This window comes from Mus caroli, unplaced genomic scaffold (assembly GCF_978045245.1).
Source record: "Mus caroli unplaced genomic scaffold, Mus_caroli_1 scaffold_7, whole genome shotgun sequence".
In the NCBI taxonomy this organism is placed as follows: domain Eukaryota; kingdom Metazoa; phylum Chordata; class Mammalia; order Rodentia; family Muridae; genus Mus; species Mus caroli.
Window position 1 is genome coordinate 141540413 of NW_028227262.1, and position 21032 is coordinate 141561444.

Sequence of the window (21032 nt, forward strand, 5' to 3'; positions counted from 1 at the left end):
AATCTCTGCAAATATATTCACCTAATAAATTCTGTTTTATATTTTGTTTTGTTTTGTTTCTGTTTTCACAGGAACACCATGAGTTTCCTGGAGCATACTCTTGGGTGCATCTTTGAAGTCATTTCCTTAAGGGATGCGATCCTGAAGGTTCTTCAACCTCCATGGAGTCCTAATATTATGTACGGCAATACGGTGAGGTGGTGGGAAGCAGGCAGGAGCACCTTTTACAGAAATGGGATGCTGAAGGGTGTCTTTGAGGGACGTAAGTCTCCCTGACTCTGTCCTCTGCACTGTACTTTCCATAATCCAAAAAGAATGTTGAATATTCTCTAATGCACAGTCCTGTTGTAAAGCACAGGAGGCCAGGCAACCATAGACCAAACTTACTAAAGTCATAAGCCAGAGTAATATTTCCTCCTTTAGGTTATTTCTGTCATGTATTATGTGATAACAGCAAAAAAAAAGTAAGTATTTCAGACAACGCAAAGATTGATGCAACCATCTTTCCAACGTAATAATTAAAGTTTCTGGCACCATTATTGCTGTTGGACGTAGAAGGAAGGTCCATGGGTTCATTTTTGCTTTGGAGAGCTGCCTTTCCAGGTCTGGCCTGCCTTCTTATAGACTGTTGTTACACAGGGGAAAACAAGTCTCTCCTATCAAAAGTTTTGTTAATTGGGTTTGTGTTATAAACATTGAATGCAGTTTCTACTTGATATAATAAAATAGGTCATCATTCATTCATCACTATAAAGAGAATTTTTGCATAGAGATGCAAGTTGAAAAAAAGAGATATACAATGTAGATAAACAACAGTACAGCATTCTCTACAGACTTACTTTTATTTTACCCTAATATTAAATATATTAACCTGGCCAGAGATGATGGCACACACGCTTAATCCCAGCACTCAAGAGGCAACGGCAGATGGATCTCTGTGACTTCAAGGCCAGCCTGACCTACACAGAGAGCTCCTGGCCAGCCGGGGCAAAAAAAAAAAAAGTGAGTAAGTAAGTAATTTAAAATAAATAGATTAACAAATAATTTTGTAATACTTAAGTTAATTTACACCCATTCATCAGGAAACTGTAAAATACATCCTCAGATTCTATAATGTGTCTTCCTTAGGTGTGACTTAGTCCCTTTTCCCTTGCACTGGACTATTCTTACTGACTTGTGTAAGTACTCAGAGTTTAAACAACGAAGGCTAGCTTTCTTCCTGTTCTTCTTCTTGAGTCACTTGTTGGGGAAAGAGACTATCATATGATAGTTACAAAACTTCTGAGGCAACTTACTGAGAGGCCACCTCAGTAAGTAATTAAGTTATTAAGGATAACAGTCAACAGCCATGCAAATAATCTTAAAAGCAGATCTGCCAGTCCTAGCAAACCCTCAAATGACTGGACACATGTCATTTAATGTTCCTAGCCAACATCTGAACTATGAATCACCCAACTAAATTGCTCCCAAATTTCTACCCCACAATAACTGGGATAATCCATATTTAATAGTTGTTTTGCACCACTCACTAAGCTGGGATGGCTTGTTATCTAACAGTAGGTACATAAGAGTTGGGTGTAGTAGCGTCTACTACAATCCTGGCTTATAAGCACGTGTTTAATCATTTGTTTGAATGGCTAAGCCATTGAATGGTGTAGAATATGTCTACCATACTGTAGTGTGTTCTGTATAATACTGGTACTGTCCTTGATCCCTAACATCTACATTCTATAATGTTTTTAAAATAAACTCATAGAAATCAACTGAGAATCTCAATGAGATCTGGTATTCACAGTCTTGAGTATACAGCAAATAGAATATACAATCCTTGAAACTGTATATGCTTTTACCTGAGTAATCTAACCCTCCTTAATCTCATTTTTTTCTGTCCTTTAACTGGGGACAACAACCTGAGACTGCTGGATGTACAGACAAGCAAACAAGCACATAAAATAAAATAGTAAACTAAATTCCTTCTACAAATTTATATTAAGTTTACTTTTTAAAAAAATAAATACTCATTAGCTATTATGTGTTTGAAAACATGGAGGTTTTCCCTGAAGAGGAAGCAGCTCACTTCTGATGCATGCATATCTGTACAGTTATTCATAACAAGCAGGTTGAATTGAATTGGGTGGCAGGATGATGGTTTATTATGTGGCAGACTTCACTTTATTAGCCTGTTGAAAATTTATTGTGCTTTAAAAAGAATGCCTAATTATGACTGGCTGCTTTTTCTTTTCAAGAATTAATTTATAACTGGGTCCTGTGTCTGCCTTTCTTTGCTGTACAGTGGTGTGTACATATTCCTAGTCATAAACAAACATTTAAGCAGTCTGAAGAGTTCATTCTGGAACAAAGCTGCATCCAATAAAAGAAAAGAGGCACATGTTGATGCAGTTTAGGTGGAGGAACCTCCCTCCCAGAAAGAGATTTTACAATGTTCTGAGAGCATCTCATCAGTCACTAGATGCAGGTGTCCCAGCTTCTGTGAAATTGTATCTGCTATAGGGAAAAAGTGCAGAGACTCTTATGAACTTTTCTTCTCCCTGGTTCTGGGCCAAACTACAAATAAACCTGTTTCCCTTCTCCAAGTTTAACTCCCTATTTTCTTTTGAGATAAAAAATGTTTAGGTAGCGGGTTTTGAGCCTCAAGTGCCTGGTCTCAGCATGAGTAAGAAGTAGCAGCCTCAGAATGAGTAAGCTAAAACCTTCAGATATGATATAAATTCTTCTTTTTCAGTGGATTAATTATGCAGTCTCCCTGGCTTTGTTCTATAGGTGACTCCACTTATCAACAAAAAATAGGTTTCATCAAAAATTCAGGTGACAGCAGATGCTGGCGAGGATGTGGAGAAAGAGGAACACTCCTTCATTGTTGGTGGGATTGCAAGCTTGTACAACTACTCTGGAAATCAGTTTGGCGGTTCCTCAGAAAATTGGACATAGTACTACCAGAGGATCCAGCAATACGTCTCCTGGGCATATATCCAGAAGATGTTCCAACCGGTAAGAAGGACACATGCTCCACTATGTTCATAGCAGCCTTATTTATGATAGCCAGAAGCTGGAAAGAACCCAGATGCCCCTCAACAGAGGAATGGGTACAGAAAATGTGGTACATTTACACAATGGAGTACTACTCAGCTATTAAAAGGAATGAATTTATGAAATTCCTAGGCAAATGGTTGAACCTGGAGGGCATCATCCTGAGTGAGGTAACACAATCACAAAGGAACTCACACAATATGTACTCACTGATAAGTGGATATTAGCCCAAAAACTTAGGATACCCAAGATATAAGATACAATTTGTTAAACGCATGAAACTCAAGAAGAATGAAGACCAAAGTGTGGACACTATGCCCCTTCTTAGAATTGGGAACGAAACACCCATGGAAAGAGTTACAGAGATAAAGTTTGGAGCTGTGAAGAAAGGATGGACCATCTAAAGACTGCCATATCCAGGGATCCATCCCATAATCAGCTTCGAAATGCTGACACCATTGCATACACTAGCAAGATTTTGCTGAAAGAACCCAGATATAGCTGTCTCTTGTGAGACAATGCCAGGGCCTAGCAAACACATAAGTGGATGCTCACAGTCAGCTATTGGATGGATCACAGGGCCCCCAATGGAGGAGCTAGAGAAAGTACCCAAGGAGCTAAAGGGATCTGCAACCCTATAGGTAGAACAACAATATGAACTAACCAGTACCCCAGAGCTCTTGACTCTAGCTGCATATGTATCAAAAGATGGCCTAGTCGGCCATCACTGGAAAGAGAGGCCCATTGGACTTGCAAACTTTATATGCCCCAGTACAGGGGAATCCCAGGGCCAAAAAGGGGGAGTGGGTGGGTAGGGGATTGGGGGGGGAGTGTATTGGGGACTTTTTGGATAGCATTGGAAATGTAAATGAGGAAAATACCTAATAAAAATAATTAATTCTAAAAAAAAAAAATAGGTTTCAAGACCTTCAGTGCTCAGCAGAAATGGCACACAGTATCAAGCCCTGTGCATACGGATTCTTCCACAAATAGTCATGATAAATTTTAATTTATAAAGTAGGCATAGTAAGAGAGTAATAGTAACTAATAAAATAGAATAATTATAATAGCATGCTATTAAAAGTTGGTCTTCATCACACAATTTTATGGTGCCTTAGAAACCTCAGCATGCAGTTCTCTGTTCTTAGTAAGACCGTCCTCCTTTCGATTAAAGGAAATACTTCTGGCTTTTCTGTGCTGCAGCCAAAGAGTTAGCATCACTATCCTTGCATTCTGAGGCTACCATTAAATACAAAGAGTGTTCCTTCAAGATGAGCAGTGTGTATGGTGGTGATCTGACAGACAAGATAGCTGTAAAGTGTGTAGTGGGCAAATGGTTTGAACACTGTTGATGTGCTAGACAAAAATGGGGAGGGTGGGATGAGATTTCATCATGCTAATTAGAATGATGCACAAACAAAACATTTTAATAACTTATTTCTGGGAATTTGCATGAATAATTTGGGGCCATATCTGAGAAGAGATGAGGAAGGCCCCACCATCACAACCATGAAATGAGTAAAAGAAAGTTACTTTATTCTTGTTTCTTGCCTTCTGCCCGTTAGCTATCTGTTTAGCAGCAAATCTGTCTAACTACTGCCTCAACTAAACATTGGATTGTTTGTGGCTGTGGGTGATCTCTGCCTAGGAAGATGCATTTTAAGAAAGAGACAGGTCTTCAGTATCCCTTTGCAATATCAAAATCAGAAACAAAAGATGAGCTTGAGGAAACCAAGGTGCAGGGACAGAATCCTTCCAACAGAGCATCCCCTCCCCTCTGGAAAGTTCTAAATGATCTTTATTCATAACAGCCACACCTTCAGAAATCTACCAAGGCATTGAGAAAGTCTTGGCATCAGAAAGGCTGGTGCACTTTCTGACGGGAGTCACACAGGAGGGACTAATATGGAGAACAGGACCAGGTAGACTAAGAACGTCTAGAAAATACTTTCAACCTCAAGGGAAGCGGCCAGACAATGACTCACGGGTTAGCTTGAAAGCAAAGTCTGCCAGGTGTGCACCAGGAACTCGCGTCGTCTCTGTGTCTGCTGCTCCTCAGGTCAGGCTCCCTGACGTTAGGCTGTATTGTCTAGCTGCCTGGAATAAAAACCACAGTAATTAGCTGTTTGCATTGGTGGCTCACCAGGAGCAGAATACATTTGTTGTAAATGGAACAGGTGACGCTTACTTTGTGTGTTTCAAATCCTGCTTTGAAAGCAAAACAGTAATGTGCATACTGACTGGTTCTGTTGTTGACACAGTCTCACAAATTTCAATGCATAGCATGGGGGTTGTGTTTCCTTTTTAGTTTGTGTTTTTAGATGTAAAGAGGGACTCTAGTAGATGACTTTGTTTTATCACATTTATTTAATTACATTGATTTCACTTGTGCCATGTCATATATGTGGGAGTCAGAGAACAACTTGCAAGAGTCATTTCTCTTTTTTCACTGTGCATCTGGCTTGGAAGGGAGCAACTTTACCCACAAAGACATTTATCCAGCCCTGTTGTAGGTATCTTTTGGGGTTTCTCTGCCTCCATTGAGAAGTACCCAATTCCTCAGCTCTTCTTCTCTAAGTTTTTCCTACAAGTTGGGTCCCATGGTCACATATATAGAGAAGACTTTCTTCCTACTTGCATTTCCCTAATAGGCATATATTTTAAAATTTGTTCTTGTTAAATTAATTTGAATAGATATTTTTCCATTCTTCCACATATATTTCCACCAGGAGCAGTAAATCACACCTGTAGTCACAGTACTCAGAAGGCAAAAGCAGAAGAATTGAGAGAGCTGGGAGCCAGGCTGGGCTCTGTATGAAGATCTTATCTCAATAAATACAAATAAGTTAAACAAAAAAACTTGACACATTTTTATTAAAATGAAAATATATGTAATCATATATCTACTCACTTTATTTAGGAGGGACGTTAGTAGTTCTTTATAATGTATGTGAGACATGAAGTCGAAAGCATTGGTTTAAGGAACAACACAGGCTTAGGAAGATCCTGGAAGCTTAAAAGGCAACCAAGCAGCAGAGGAGGACACTTCAGGGCCTTGTTCTGCTGCAGAAACAAACGGCAGAAAGCTGGGGACTGGCTAGCCAGGCTTGTGAAAGCCCTAGCAAACAGGCCAGCCCTCGCAGCAGACAGCTAGGCCGTTGAAAGCCCTAAGGAAGTTTCCTGGTGATCTTGTTGCCTTCCCTTGTGTTCTCCTCCATAGGCTGAGCCAGTTGGCAGTGAGTCAGACACAAAGAGGCAACAGTCTTAAAGCTGTGGCGATTCTGCTTCTTCCGGGATAATGTTTCAGAAGACATAAACCAGACTTCCTTCTCAAGTTAACGAGTCTGTGTGGTCGTTAGGAGGTGGGACCTCCTAATACAAGTTAATCACAAGGGGTAGGTCTTTGAAGGTTATGAACACCCTAGTTTTGACCTATTTTTTTCTATGTTTTCTGATCTACCACCATGTGAGGAGTCCCTACTGTATCCTGCCATCCCCACAAATGGATTCTGCCACCCTGCTTTGTTTATCACAACGGACTGAAATTTCTCTGGGACCATGAGTCCAAATAAAGCATTCCTTTCTTAGGTTGTTTCTGTTGGGCACTTGGTCAGAGAAATGATGTCAGTATCAGTGCAAATGCTATTCAACAGTAAAAAGAAATAAGATGCCAAGATACTAAAAGACACAATGGAGTCTTATAGGCATGCTACTAAGAAAAAAACATCTCAAAAGACTACGTGCTGTATGGTTACAACCACCTGATTTTCTAGAAAAGAAAAAAAAAACTATCCAGAGTGACCAAAGGTCGCTGGGAGTTGGAAAGGAAGGTGGCATGAATAGGAAGCAGGGATATAGGAGATTTGGAACAGGGCAGGGACTCTATTCTTTATGATACTATAATGCATGTATGTGTCACTACACAACTCTCCAAACCCATGGAGTGAACAACAGCAAAGAGTTAACCTAATAGAATCCAATGAACTTATAATAGAACCTATAAAAGAGATTATAAATACAAGTATCCTTTATGGGATATTAAGGAAAAATCCTCAACAAAGCATTGATAAACTGGACCCGAGAGTTAAAACATGAACAGCCTGAGCAATCAGAGGGCAGGGGACTACAATAGACCATCCTCCAAAGAGGAAAGACAGTCAATAAGCACAGGAAAGATATGCAGTGTTCTTAGTCATTGAATTAATATAAATCAAAGACAGAAAGGAGGAAGTTTCACCCTAGAGAGCTATAAGGGAAAAATATACAAAACAAGTTTAACAAGGAAGTGGAGAAGTTGGAATTCTTGTATGTCCCTAGGAGGAACACACAGTGGTCCAGACACTGTGTAAGATGAATACGAGCTAACCAATGGACATGGGAAGCATGTCCACTACTTTTGCGTGATCTATGACAAGTGCTACCTGACATAGCACCTTAAAGAAGATGGGAGTTACTTTGGCTCTTGGTTTCAGCGGTCTCAGTCCATCTCAGTGGAGGGCAGTGGGGACTGGTGAAGAACTCACCCATGGTGGATCAGGCACTAAGAGGAGGAGTGGCGTGGGAGCCAGTACAACTTCCAAAGGCTCTCTCTCCCCAGTGACTTACATCTGCCTGCTGGGCCCACTTTTCAAAGTTTAGGATATACTTTCCACTATATCCTAAAAGTGCACTATTAGGTGGATACCAAAACATTCAGAGCACAATACCATACAATCCACTAATTCTTATTTTAAGGTAAGTGTTAAAAGGTGAAAAACATTAAATTAATTAATTATATTATATTATATTAATTCCTAAAAAGTGAAAGCAGGGACAAGATGAGCTATCTGTCCGTGAATGTTCACACTAACAGTATTCATAAAAGCCCAAGGGTGGAACTGACCTAAGTGCCCAGCAAATGATAGCTCAATAGACAAAATGTGGTGTGTTGGACATTTGGTTGCTGTGATGAAATACTGACCTGACACAAAAAGCTTAAAGGGTAGATGGTTTCCTGTGAAGACAAGTAATACCGAAGATGCTGATGTTCCAAACATACTTCCTGATTGGATCCTGCCAGTGACTTGAAGGAGGACTGCAAGCCTGCATAATTCTAGGAAATGCATCTTGACTGAATAGAATATGATGTTAATAATTCCCCGGTCTTAACAGGCCTCTTTAGGGAATGAGCAAAGGAGACTCTATTATTTCCTATAATTTTAATCTTAAAATTTTTATCTATAATTTAATACTAAATGTATGTGTAACATGCAGTAAAATATATTTTTGTTGCTGTTTTAATGTTGAGACATCTGGCTATGTAGCTGGTATTACAGGTATGTGCCGTAATGCCAGGCTGCAATATAGCATTCGTTTTAAAAAATTATATATATATATATATACATATATGTATGTGTATATTAAAATATATTTATTTGTATATATATAATTATATATATTATGTATATATATATAATTGGTTATTTTATTTATTTACATTTCAAATGTTATCCTTGTTCCTGGTTTCCTCTCCACAAACTCCCAACCCCTTTCCCTCCTCACTGCTCCTGTGAGGGAGCTTACCCAACCACCCCACTCCCATTTCACTTCTCTGGCATTCCCCTACACTGGGGCATCGAGTCTCCACAGGATCAAGGACCTCCCCTCCCATTGATGTCAGACAAGGCAGTCCTCTGCTACATATGCAGCTGGAGCCATGGATCCCTTCATGTGTACTCTTTGGTTGGTGGTTTAGTCCCTGGGAGCTGGGGGGGGGGGGTCTGGTTGATTGATATTGTTGTCCTTCTTATGGGGTTGAAAACCCTTTCAGCTCCTTCAGTCCTTCCCCTAACTCCTCTATTGGGATCCCCATGCTCAGTCGGATGGGGTTCTGTATCTGCGAGCATCTGTATTGGTCAGGCCGTGGCAGAGCCTCTCAGGGGACAGTCATACCAGGTTCCCGTCAGCAAGCACTTCTTGGCTTCAGGGTTTGATTTCTGCAGATGGGATGGACCCCTAGGTGGGGCAGTCTTTGGATGGCATTCTTAACAACTGATTTATCCACTAATCAAGTGTCACACACACAAAGGGCATTTAATCTCAACAGATGCCATTATTCTCAATGTCAAACTATAGGAGGGACTACAGCAAAAATTTTTAGAAATAGGACCGGTTGCTCTTCCAAGGAACCGTGACAGCTGTACCTGGCATATTATCTTATGAGTATACCCTTACCTCTCAGAAAAATCCATTCCAATGACTAATCAACACAGATCAGTAAAAACAAGCTCCCTAGTCCCAAACTATGGTACATTTGAATTTTAAAATATCTTGAAGATCAGCAAGATGTGTCATAAGATAAGGATGCTTATGTGCAGGATTGCCTACCTGAGTTCAACTTTTGGGATCTACAGTGGAAAAAGAGACCCAACTGCCAAAAATTGTCCTCTAACCTCTAGACATGTGCATTCACACACATATTATTCATACATACATACATATATACTAATATACAAAATAATAAATAAAATCTAAAAAAAAATATTTTTGATTCATGGTCAGTTAAATCCATGGACATAGAACCCAAAGATATAGAAGGGTCAGTACATACAAATATAGCATATACATGTGTGTATGCATTTATATGTGTATATAACATGAGGTATCTACAGTAGTAAATACATAGTTTTCACCACAGTTGTATTATGTAGGAACTATTGCACTCACATATGGAAACTGAGATGCAGATAGATTGAGTAGCTGGCTCAGTCCACCTGCTATGAAGCAGTGAAGCAGTAAAGTTAAGGAGCTGGAGAGATGTCGCAGTAATAGAGATCTCTCATTGCTCTTCTAGAGGACCTGACTTTGGCTCCTAGCACCCACAGCAGGCTTATATCTTCTATAGATTGTAACTGTAGTTCCAGGGAATCTGACCCTCTTTGGCTTCCACAGACATATGACCTCATGTGGCAAACACTGGTTCAGGCATGCCAACACACACACACACACACATACACACATACACACACACACACTTGTACCTATAATTTTTATAATTACAAGAAAAAAAATTAAGCTTCGAGCTCTGTCTAATGCTCCTGGGAGGACGATTTCCTATTTGCCTTCATACAACGCAGATTGTGGCATACATTCATGGAGTGTTGGGATGCTGACTTAAACTAGTCAGAGTTGAGTACAGTGCTCTGCAGTAAATCACTGGAGGTCAGAGACGGCTCCTCTAACCTCACTCTAGCCTCCCATTTAAATTTTAAATTTTCTGACTTTAGAGAAAAGATGTCATTCGTGCATTCTAAAGAGTGGAAAAGCTCTACATTTTTTGGAGAACTATAAAAACTTCACTCTTCAGCTCTAGCAGGGAGAGAGTAACTGGCTTGAATATTCCAATTTTCGTGTGAAGGGGATGTGCCATGAAGTTAATTCAATAGTAACACATGGACACCATTTTCCAATTTATCACGTCTTCTGAACATGAAAAGAGGCGTTCCGGCTGCGGCTCCTGGAACATAGAGAGGCAACAGGAATCGTGCCTAAGAGGAGCACTTTGAGCATTAAGGCAATTCCCAAATGAACTGATTTTAAAGGAAGAAGAATCTCACTGACTGAAGAAATTGCTTAAACTGCACGTGTCCATAGTCTAAGGCTAGCTAATGAAGAAAGACAAAACTTGACAAAGGTTGGGGAAGAAAAGGAAAGTAATATCAGAATATGGGAACTCCAAGAAAGAGGCTTACTATTCTTAAAAAATAAAACAAAATAACAAAGAGTCTTTCCATGACAGAAGATGATAAACACTTAGCTCGGAGAATTAGAGCGGCATTACGAGTAAGCACAGTCTGGATTATAGAATGGTGCAGAGTCAGAGACCACGTGGACTGGATGGCTAGGTTTAAAAATAAGCTTATCTTTAGTTTAGGTGGAGACCAAATCACAAATTGCCCCAAATGTGCTCCTAAAAACACAGTAAATAACTAGAATAGCAAAAACCATAATCCCCACATTCTCCAGAAATCTAACTGAAAAAATATATCCCCAAGACTGTCAGAATGCCAGAGACTTTTGTCCCGCCCAGATCACAGGCAACAGTCGAATCTATCCAGGGTGTCCAATAGGGTTAGCATCTGGACAGAGAGGAAAGAACAGAATTGTGTGAACAGTGCAGATTGGAAATTGCCAACGAATAGTTAAATCAGAGAAGACCTTACTCTGAGGGTCTCAGCAACTATTGTGGGAATATTTCTGGACAGGAAATGGCCCCAAGCCCCACTATACAGGTGAATGAAATTTAAAAGTTCTCAACCAGACACTGAGCAAGTACAGAGTGACCAGTAAATAGTGGGGTGGTTTAAGTACTCAGAAAATTCCAACTAAACCTTTCTATTGTGGAACTACTATTGTTATTCTTTGTTATGAAAAATACCAGGTGAAGACAGACCTGTAAGGGAAGGAAGACAATCTTTAAGTGCTGGGAGGCAGAGGGAGGAGTCCAGCAGAGGCAGAGCTCTGAAAGTGAATATCACTTCACAAAAAGTGCGTCTACACCTGTTTGAAGCCCATCTATTGATCAGTCAACCTATCGATCTACTTTGTGTTATTAATAGGTGGTACCTTTCAAGTAACAAAAAACCTCGGCGGTGCCTCCCAGGCCATCCTAAGGAAACCCTTTCATAAATGTGCAGCACACCTGATTTGGTTTATGCAAAGTAGGACAGGTTTCTGTGATTCTAATCTTCAGTGACAAGGAGAGAATCCCCAAGGCCAGGCAAGCAGGTTAGCATTTATGTGTCTCTGCTTCCTGGGTGTGGATGCAAGATGACCATCTGCATCATGCTCGGGCTGTCACATCTGTCCCCACTACTGCGGATGGTACCTTCAAACTAGGAGATCAAATTAACCCTTTCTAAGTTGCTTTTGTCTGGTATTTGATCCCAGTAACAAAAAGGGAAACGTATCCAATCAGATGTGGTAGAATAGCAAAGACATATATATGCTCGCCCCCCACCAGAAAACAAACAAACAAACAAAAACAAGCTACAGATAATAAGTGTGTGCAAGAAAATAATAAACTATATCAAGTGAAAACCAATGTAACAGCGTGATCTGAAAAGGAAGCAAACAATAGAAACCCTCAAAGGCCGGCACATGTGGGGTAAACCTCGAGCAGGGACTGCCGGGTTTCAGAACTGGATTCATTCACTGTATTGTCTTGTTTCCATTTCCCTGATATGTACACGATTTCCCCTTTGCTCCCGATTGAAATACCGGGGTGTTTTATGGACCCCCCCTTCCCTGGGCTAAGTGGAACTTGAGTTTTTTCTCAGCTTCTTGAATCCTTCCAACGTTCTTTTCAATTTCTCACCCTTTCCTTTATTGTTTGCAAGTAGGCAAGTGCCTCCAGAGTAAAAATAATGAACCCTCGTCCTTCTTCTTCTGAAGCCTGGTCCTAAAAACCCACACTGCTTGTGTTTTCAATACTTTCACATTGTTCTTAAACAACCTACTCTACAATCACCAGAGGAAAGTCTTTTGAAATTCATTTTAAAGAGACATATAAATAAGTAAATCTCAAGAGGAGAGGTGACATAAAAGATGGGAAGAGGAAGCCTGGGCTATGTGGAACTTACAGTGGAAGGGGCAAAATGGAAGCAAAGAACAAAGCATAAAATGTTTCCCTTTTTCTCCCAATTGAAATACCAAGGTGGAGTGCCTTGTGAAATAGAATAGAGCAGATGCATCACAAGATCACAACTGACAATGAAAAGTGTGAATCCAGGGTGTTCAGTGCTGAGACATACATGAACAATTAAAAACAAAAACAAAAAACAAAAAACCAACCAAACAAAACCTCTATGTATATTTAGGCATTCAAGACTGCCACTATAAAAATAAATAAATCAAACTAAATCTGACTTCTTTGTCTCATAAAATAGTGAGATAGCATGCTTATGATGATAAAGGAAAATATGGAGCCATGGTTAATATACATGAACTATTTAGATTATAAATTGCATAAAAGTCAAAGCTGTTGTGAACTTCCCTGGAGAGCTGCTTCCTTGGGAAGGCTATAGGAGAGGCTCTGGCTGTACTGCAGACACAGAGGAGCCTGCTGACAGATAAAGGATGTTTGAACAAATACGCAGATAAATGAATTTATAAGTGGAAGGAAGTCAATGCATTTCAAGATATAGATAGAAAGGAAAAGAAGTCCGGCACATTGTCACTGGCCACCGTGGAACTGGGAATGTGGTGAAAGAATGTGACTTTTTAGAGAAAAAACTTAGAGCTAATAGGAAAACTGTTTCAGAGTGCTGTACCTAATTAAGATGTGCATATGGTAGCGGCTGAGCCAGAAAGTTGATCTAGAGGTTTTTGGTGCTTGGTGAAGTTTGCTTTAAAAGTTTATTCAACAACATTTAAATATCATTACTTACCACCACCACCCCCAATAATTAAAAGTCCTATTCCTTGTATCAAACCCAACATAAAATAATTTTATTTACTTAAAATTTGCAGCAACTTGTGTCTATTAGAGAAACATTAGAAATAAGATCTATTACTTTTAGTCCAATGATCTAGAAAAAACTAGAATCAATTATAAACATATCCTCTATGACTTTTCTATCTTTGAACAGCTATATATTCATGTTCAAAACAAAAGTAGAATTATACGACATGTAGTTTGGCAGTCTCTTTTTTAATATACAACATATGTCATGATCATCTTTCATTATCAATAAAATAATGTACTGCATCACAGAGACCTCAAAACAGATTTTATATCAATAGAAATGGAACTTTGTATGTTGCTGTGAATTTTATTGTCTTGAGGCTTCTGTTCCTTCGATTCATTCAAAGCATTTTTAGGTAACCCTCTCTTCTCTGTCTCTAACTGATCTTTGGATTTGAATGACATATTAGCATAAGTTTAGACTTGCCAAAATGATCAGTTGCAGTCTCGCCAAGCTTCATAAAATCTGTATATAGATTTTTTTCCCTTGAGTGGAAAAGAAAGAGAGGAGAAGCAAGGGTGAGAGTGAGGAAGGAATAATGCTAAGAAGATCGTTGCTGTGAGCAGGAAAGTGTGGCATGAATGTACTGTATGCACCATGCTCCCGTCCAGGCCTGGCCTCTTATGGAGATGCAATAGTGGGGTCTGCCTCTGGGGAAGAAAGGTCTTTCTTTCACGACTAGTGATGGAGAAGACTAGGGAAGCCACCAGGAGCTGCCAACTCCATTATTTGGGAGCTGAATTGGTAGAGCCTTCCTTTTTCCAGTCTATATCATATCAAGCATGATAACGGGAAATCATTAATCACACAAAAAATACTACTTACATTTCACCCAATCAAAGTTTAGCTCTAAATGACCACAGGGCTTAACACAATATCCCTTTAGGCACTCAACTGTGTGTGGTTATTATTTTTTTCAATTCTTTGCATATGATCTCCATGATTTGTTTCTTTTTCAGACATCAATGTGTTTTGCAGACTTACAATTGATTATTACATTTTTGCATCACTGCTGGGACAAGAATCCAAAACATCTAAAAGGTAAGCAATCATTGCCTAGTAGCTAGTGTTATTTGATATGAAAGTAGAAATCTCCTAACTAATGAGAACGTTGATAAAGAAAATTAAGATCTACAACAGAATAGCTGAATTTCTGGAATCATATTGCTCTACAGGCATGACTTTCTTATTTATAAAATAAGAATATCAAGAGCAATGACCTTGAAGGAGTATTGTGATCAAATGATGGAACACTGCCAAGTGCATAGTGTAGAAGGTTGGCTGCTATGCTGTCACTGCTGCTGTGTAGATGGTTGGCTGCTATGCTGTCACTGCTGCTGGGGTTATTATTGCTATTACTGTGATCCTAGAAGAAATATGTAGAGGTCACATTGTACAATGGGTCTCACCAGTGCCACGCACAGATGGTGGCTTACTCTTCTCTTCTACTCTATTTTCTGGATGTGAAAGATCCCATCATTTCTTGAGGGATCTCTGTGAATAGGGAAGTGTCCAGCTAAGGTCCTCTCTGCTCTTAGAACACTGGTGAGCACCATTTTGATAGACTCTTGGACTGCTTCCTTGTAGTTTCCTCTGGTTTGGTGTCTGATAGGTGACTATCTTCATTGTTGCTGTTGTTTCTTGATACTAGTTTTGTAATTTCCAACTAAGAACTCATTGCTGTTGCACATCAGGTCCAGGCTCTCAGTATCATGCTCAATTACATTTGTGTTATAGAAGAAGAGCATCAAGTAGAAGAAACAAGGTTTGGAATTTAGGTGAATGTGAGATCAAATCTTAGAACTTCTGACTGGTTTTGAGGCTAGGATCTCTTATATGACCTCTCTGTGGGGCACTCTTATTAGTAATGAGATGGATAAGATAATGCCATCTTAGTAGGGTTGGGGGAAGATGAGAGAGGGAAGTTGATATGCTTGGACATAAATTCCTCCACTTGATGGTTTTCACGTATACTTTATGTATTTAAATATACATGTCTCTAATTCATACCTCTCCTTCTCTTTCTTTTACTATTCCAGTCTCAAGTCTGTATTAGAGATTTACATAACAATGATTTCAAATTTACTTTCCAGGCATCTTTGAATGCAGAGCTTTTCTAGCTTAGGTAGGAAAGACTCTGAGAACTCTTTTTTTTTTTTTAACTACTCCTTAGGCAATTGCTTTCCTTGGAATAATTTGTTTCAGAGTGTTTGACCTTGGCTTTACTTTCTGATTTTATTACTTAACATAACCATTAGCTTGTTTGATTACCTTTAATTAAGTTGAATTGGCACCTGAACATGGAAATATCCTTGTTTCTTAGTTGGCCAAGTTTTCTCCTTTGCTGACTGTGACAATTCAGTCTTCTAATTTTGCCTTTTACAGATAAATGTGGTTGCTTCTGTCCTGATAGGAATCTTAGAAGAAGTGCCAATTGTAAAATATTTCATTGGAATTACCATTATAATCAGGATTATGTATGTATATATGTATGTATATGTATACAGCAAGCTTTAAAATAGGGAATACTTTTCAGTTAGTAAGGAGCTCACCTGCCTTGAAGTTGTCAGAAACCACCATGCTTCACTTGTCACTACAAGTCTCCATCTGGTCTACCCACTCCTAAATCAGAGCTATGTAGATTATAGTTAATTAAACATGCTCTTCCTGATCACCCCATGGGCTCTTGGTCAAAAGCCAAATCTCTCACTTGGTTTATATTTTTTTGAATATGATCTCTTATACATATTACTTTGACTTCTAACTCTCTTTCAATCTCCCCCATTAACATTAAAACAATAGTATAAGATTAGCAAAATCATTGCCCATTGAAGAAAGACTGGCAAATGACTCAAGGAGAAGAATTGTGGGGGTATATACATATGAGAGTAAACATTCTCTCTCTGTCTTTATGGTTCTCTATCTCTCTTTCCTTCCATCCCTCCCTCCCCCACCCCTCTCTCTCTCTCTCACACACACACACACTCACACACATGGGGTGGGGAGAGAGAGAGAGAGAGAGAGAGAGAGAGAGAACCAAGAAAGTAAAATAAAGTCTTTGTCATTTTAAAATTCTGGACTCTTTCATTCTCCAGGAAGTACAAACTGTCTTTTCTGAATTCTGGGCCCTTTTCAAAGGTACTGAGTTCTGTTTTCATAGAAACAGGAAGAGTCTTGAGTTCCAAGGTCTAAAGGAGATGGGATCAGGGGCTGGGGACTTAGTATGAGGCACAGAAGTGCACATCTAAGAGAACTCCTGTGATTATGACTTTCAACACCCAGGCCTGGGCCTCTGGGACCATGGTGGAGCAGCAGGCTATCCCACACAGCAGGTTCCCACGCACTGCATGAGGGACCCTTGAGGAATCTTAACCTGCCAGGGTATGTTTTCCTTGGAATCCAGTGGTCTCTAGAATAGATGCCATCCTAGTGGGCTCAATAGCAAACACCCTGGCAACACATGCACACCAGGAGCCACTGACTGCTTTGTAGTCATGTAGCCTAGGTTTCTTGAGTACCCAGCAGACACGAAATTCTTAGTTTGTAGTTAGATTCTTCAAGGGTGGAGACAAAAGTCCTTGTCTTTCTAAAACTCCTGTTTCCATCTTGAAGCCAGAGGCAGCAATGTTTGCTGCTGACTCGACATGGGTGCGAGCAGAGGATAGTAAAGGTGGTTCCAAGGCTTTTCACCTAAACAACTGGAAAGGTAACATTTTTATTTATTAGTGGATTGAGGAACTAAGGTACCCCCCCCCATGTTTTGAGTAATATCACACATTGTTTTTTAGGGTATTCTAAGTTAAGGTGTCTACTAGAGATGCCGGTTAAGAGATCTTGTAGGTAGCTGAAGTTTTAAAATAGAGGTCTGCAGTAGAGGAATGTGTTAGACGTGTAGAGGCTTCCTACTGAGAGACTAGATGGCAGTTACAGCTACTTGAGGGGACAAGAGTGTTGCCCTAATGACCCGACATACCTCCCATACTTCATCCCAAGGCGATGAACATGTTACAGGCCAAATCAGGTCAGGACTTCAAGTCTAAGATGTTGTTGTTAAGTCCTGGTTCTTCCTCCCAGTCCCATACCCCCCAAATAAAACTCAGATTCAAATTATATTTATAAATACCTTGGCCATATAACTAGGCTCCACTCTGAGTAGATCAGGAAACCCACTCATTTTAACTGCCATGTGGCTGGTTACCTGAACTCAGGTACCATGCATCCATGTACCTGTCTCCTCACCTCTTTCTAGGCTCCTCCCCCACCCCTTTTCCCAGAATTCTTTCTCCCCCTGAGAAAAAAATATCCAACCTCTATTTCCTGCCTAAGCCATAGGCCATAGACTTTTTAATTAACAGGTAAAGCATCCATACAATACACAAGAGGATCTCTCTACAGTAAGGCACCCATTTGCTATCAATATTGCTTTAACTTAAACATGTAATGAAGTTTGAACACTTCCTATAAGAAACACTCAGTGAAAATCACACTGACATGTAATGTTTGTTGCTGAAAATCCAAGTCAGTTCCCCAAGGATCTAAACAAAAACCATGGCGAGCATGATTAGAGTAGAGGAGAAGAACTTCACAGTTTTAACTGAGCAGATTGTGTGGCATGCCCACTCGGTAGTGGTAGAGAATTTGTGAGCTTCTGTGAGCCCCCTGTGAACTACAACGGGTATGTGAACTGCTGCCCAGAATAGCAGTAGCTGGAACATTGGACCCAGGAGGAGCAGTTCTGAGAGAACTTGCTCAAACAGCCAATCTCTTAAGTCCAAAGAAATGGGGAAGTGGCAGTTTCTGATGCTCATGGCTGTTCCAGACTCTTGCCACTGCTCAGCACTTGAACAAACCTTCTGAAACCCAGACGGTGCTTGCTTGTCTATTGTGACCGTGAAGTTTAAGGCAAATGTTCACAGTTGGATGGTAGTGTAGCATGCGCGTTTGTGGTTAGCCTTTTACCACGACTTAGACCCCTCTTTCTCCACATCCACTGAGCATGTAGCCATGTCTTGGATGTAGGTACTGGGGATCAAACGCTGTTCCTCATGTCTTCACAGCAATTTCCCAAGCCCCTAAACTTTCTTTCTTTTTTAATAATGACCTTATATCATGCTGGCATTAATCTATCAACAGTCACCAGCGAATCTGAACCAAAGACATGTTACCACCATCAAAAAAGATCCATTTGCTTCAAATTACCCTTTGATTTTAAAATGTCTTCACTGAGCAACAGATGTCCTGGGTACCGGTGGCTGGTTCCTACCTATCTCTAACACTCATCCCTGGCTGTGTTCTTCTGAGGTTTGGAGTCAGGATGACACTGTAGGAGCTTTATATGCCTAAGTGGTAGGTATGATGGTACCAACCTGTGAAACAATTACAGACCGTATCCATTCTGATATTTCTTTCTCAGAAAGTCTCCTCTTTTTTTTTTTTTTTTCTGTTCCTAGTCCCATTTTTTGTGATGGTTTGAAAATGTTCCCCCCAAAGTCCATATGCCGCAAATGGTCCCCAGTGCAGTGCTGTGTAGAGGTAGGGCCTAATCGGGGGTGCTCAGATGACTGCTTTAAAGAAAGCATAAGGTGTTTTTGAGAGGGGCACAAGCCATACCATCCCTCATGTCTTTGAACTTGTCATATCTCTACTTAGATGTTCTCTTGTCAGACCCCCTCATTTCCTTCCAGACCTCCTCAGATGCTCTCTTGTCAAACCCCCTCATTTCCTTCCAGGTTCTGTTCCCCAGGCAGCCTTCCCTGAATGCCTACTCCTGAGATCTGTAAACTCCACTGGATGCAATTGCTGTTTATGTCTTGTTTGTTGTCAGTTTCCCTCCCCCAGCATAGAAAACCCAAGAAAACAGGAACTCTGTCTTGTTTATTGCTATCTCTCCAGGCTCTGGATTAGTGCCTGGTACATATTATGCATTTCACAAATATTTGCAGAATAGATGATTAAGTGAATAGCGGTGCTTTGCCCAGTGAAATTTAAGCAACCTTGTATTTTATTTTTCCTCCCTTTGTAAAATGCTTCTTAGGCTAAATGGTGCCTCTTCTACCTCTTCTCTCAAGGCAGTGATTACAGTGTTGCATCATTTATAGTCTACAATGCTGCATCATTAGCAGGAAATGGGAAAAAGAGCTTTGCAGACCCTTTGGAGCCCAACTGAGATTTGTATAGCAAATCTTTTTTTTTTTTTCATTTTTTAAAAGTTTATTTATTTATTTACTTTACATAACAGCTCCTCTCTCCTCCCAGAACCTCCTCACTCAGATACTCCCCCCCACCTCTTTCTCCTCCTCTTCTTTGAGAAGGGAGAGCCCCCCTCTAGACATCACCTCCCACCCTCACCCCATCCCCATCCCACCACTTCCACCCTCCTCTCCCCTCCTCACTCCCATCCCTCCCCAACCTCCCGACTCTCCCAAGCCTCTCTACCCCCTCAACCCTCTCCATCAACCTCTGGGCCTGGCACATCAAGTCACTGCAGGACTAGGCACATCTCCTCCCCCTGAAGGCAGCCCAGCTCGGGGAACAGGATCACAGGTAGGCAACAGATTCAGTGACAGTCCCTGGTGCAGTTGTTGAGGGACCTGTGTGATGACCAAGCTGCACATCTGCTACATATGTGCAGGGAGGCAGGGATTAAGTCCAACTCATGCTGGTTCTTTGGTTGGTGGTTCAGTGTCTTGGAGCTGTAAGGGTCCAGATTAGTTGACTCTGCCGGTCTTCCTGTAGCAATTCTTTTATGAAAGTCATTTTTTCAAGTGTGTGTGTGTGTGTTTGGGAGGGGGCATAATTTCAATTTGTCTTTATTATTTGAAGATAAAACATTCCCAGCTTGCTCCTGGGAAACAACCGTGGGTGGTGGTTTTCTGTGTTTTATATATATAAGCTGTGCTGGCCTCCGTAGCTTACATAGTCTTCTCCCCCACACTTAGATTAGGACAGAGGGGAAGGTCAAGCCACAGAAGACTCTGGAAAGATGAAAGAAATTTAATTTAAGATGCAGCTCTTTCTCTCTCTCTTTCCAAAAGTTATTTGCTAATTTTCCAATAAGGCTTTAATCTGTGTGCCCTAAATGTAATTATTTAAACAACCCCAGTGACCATGCCTGAAACTCTTTCATCAGATACCAATCACAGCTCATTCTGTTTACCATTCTGTGTTCCAGCACCGTCTCCTTTTCATAAAACCCATGTCAATAGGTTTCAAGCCTTTCAGCACTGGGTGCTTAGATATTGATTTCATAGCAGCATTCTTGACCCTTTGAAAACTAGCATTAGCTCTTTAATGCCCTGGTGTTTGTTTTTCTTCTCTTCTCTTCTCTTCTCTTCTCTTCTCTTCTCTTCTCTTCTCTTCTCTTCTCTTCTCTTCTCTTCTCTTCTCTTCTCTTCTCTTCCTTCTTTCCTTCCTTCCTTTCTTTCTTTCTTTCTTTCTTTCTTTCTTTCTTTTCTTCCTCTCTCTCTCTCTCTCTCTCCC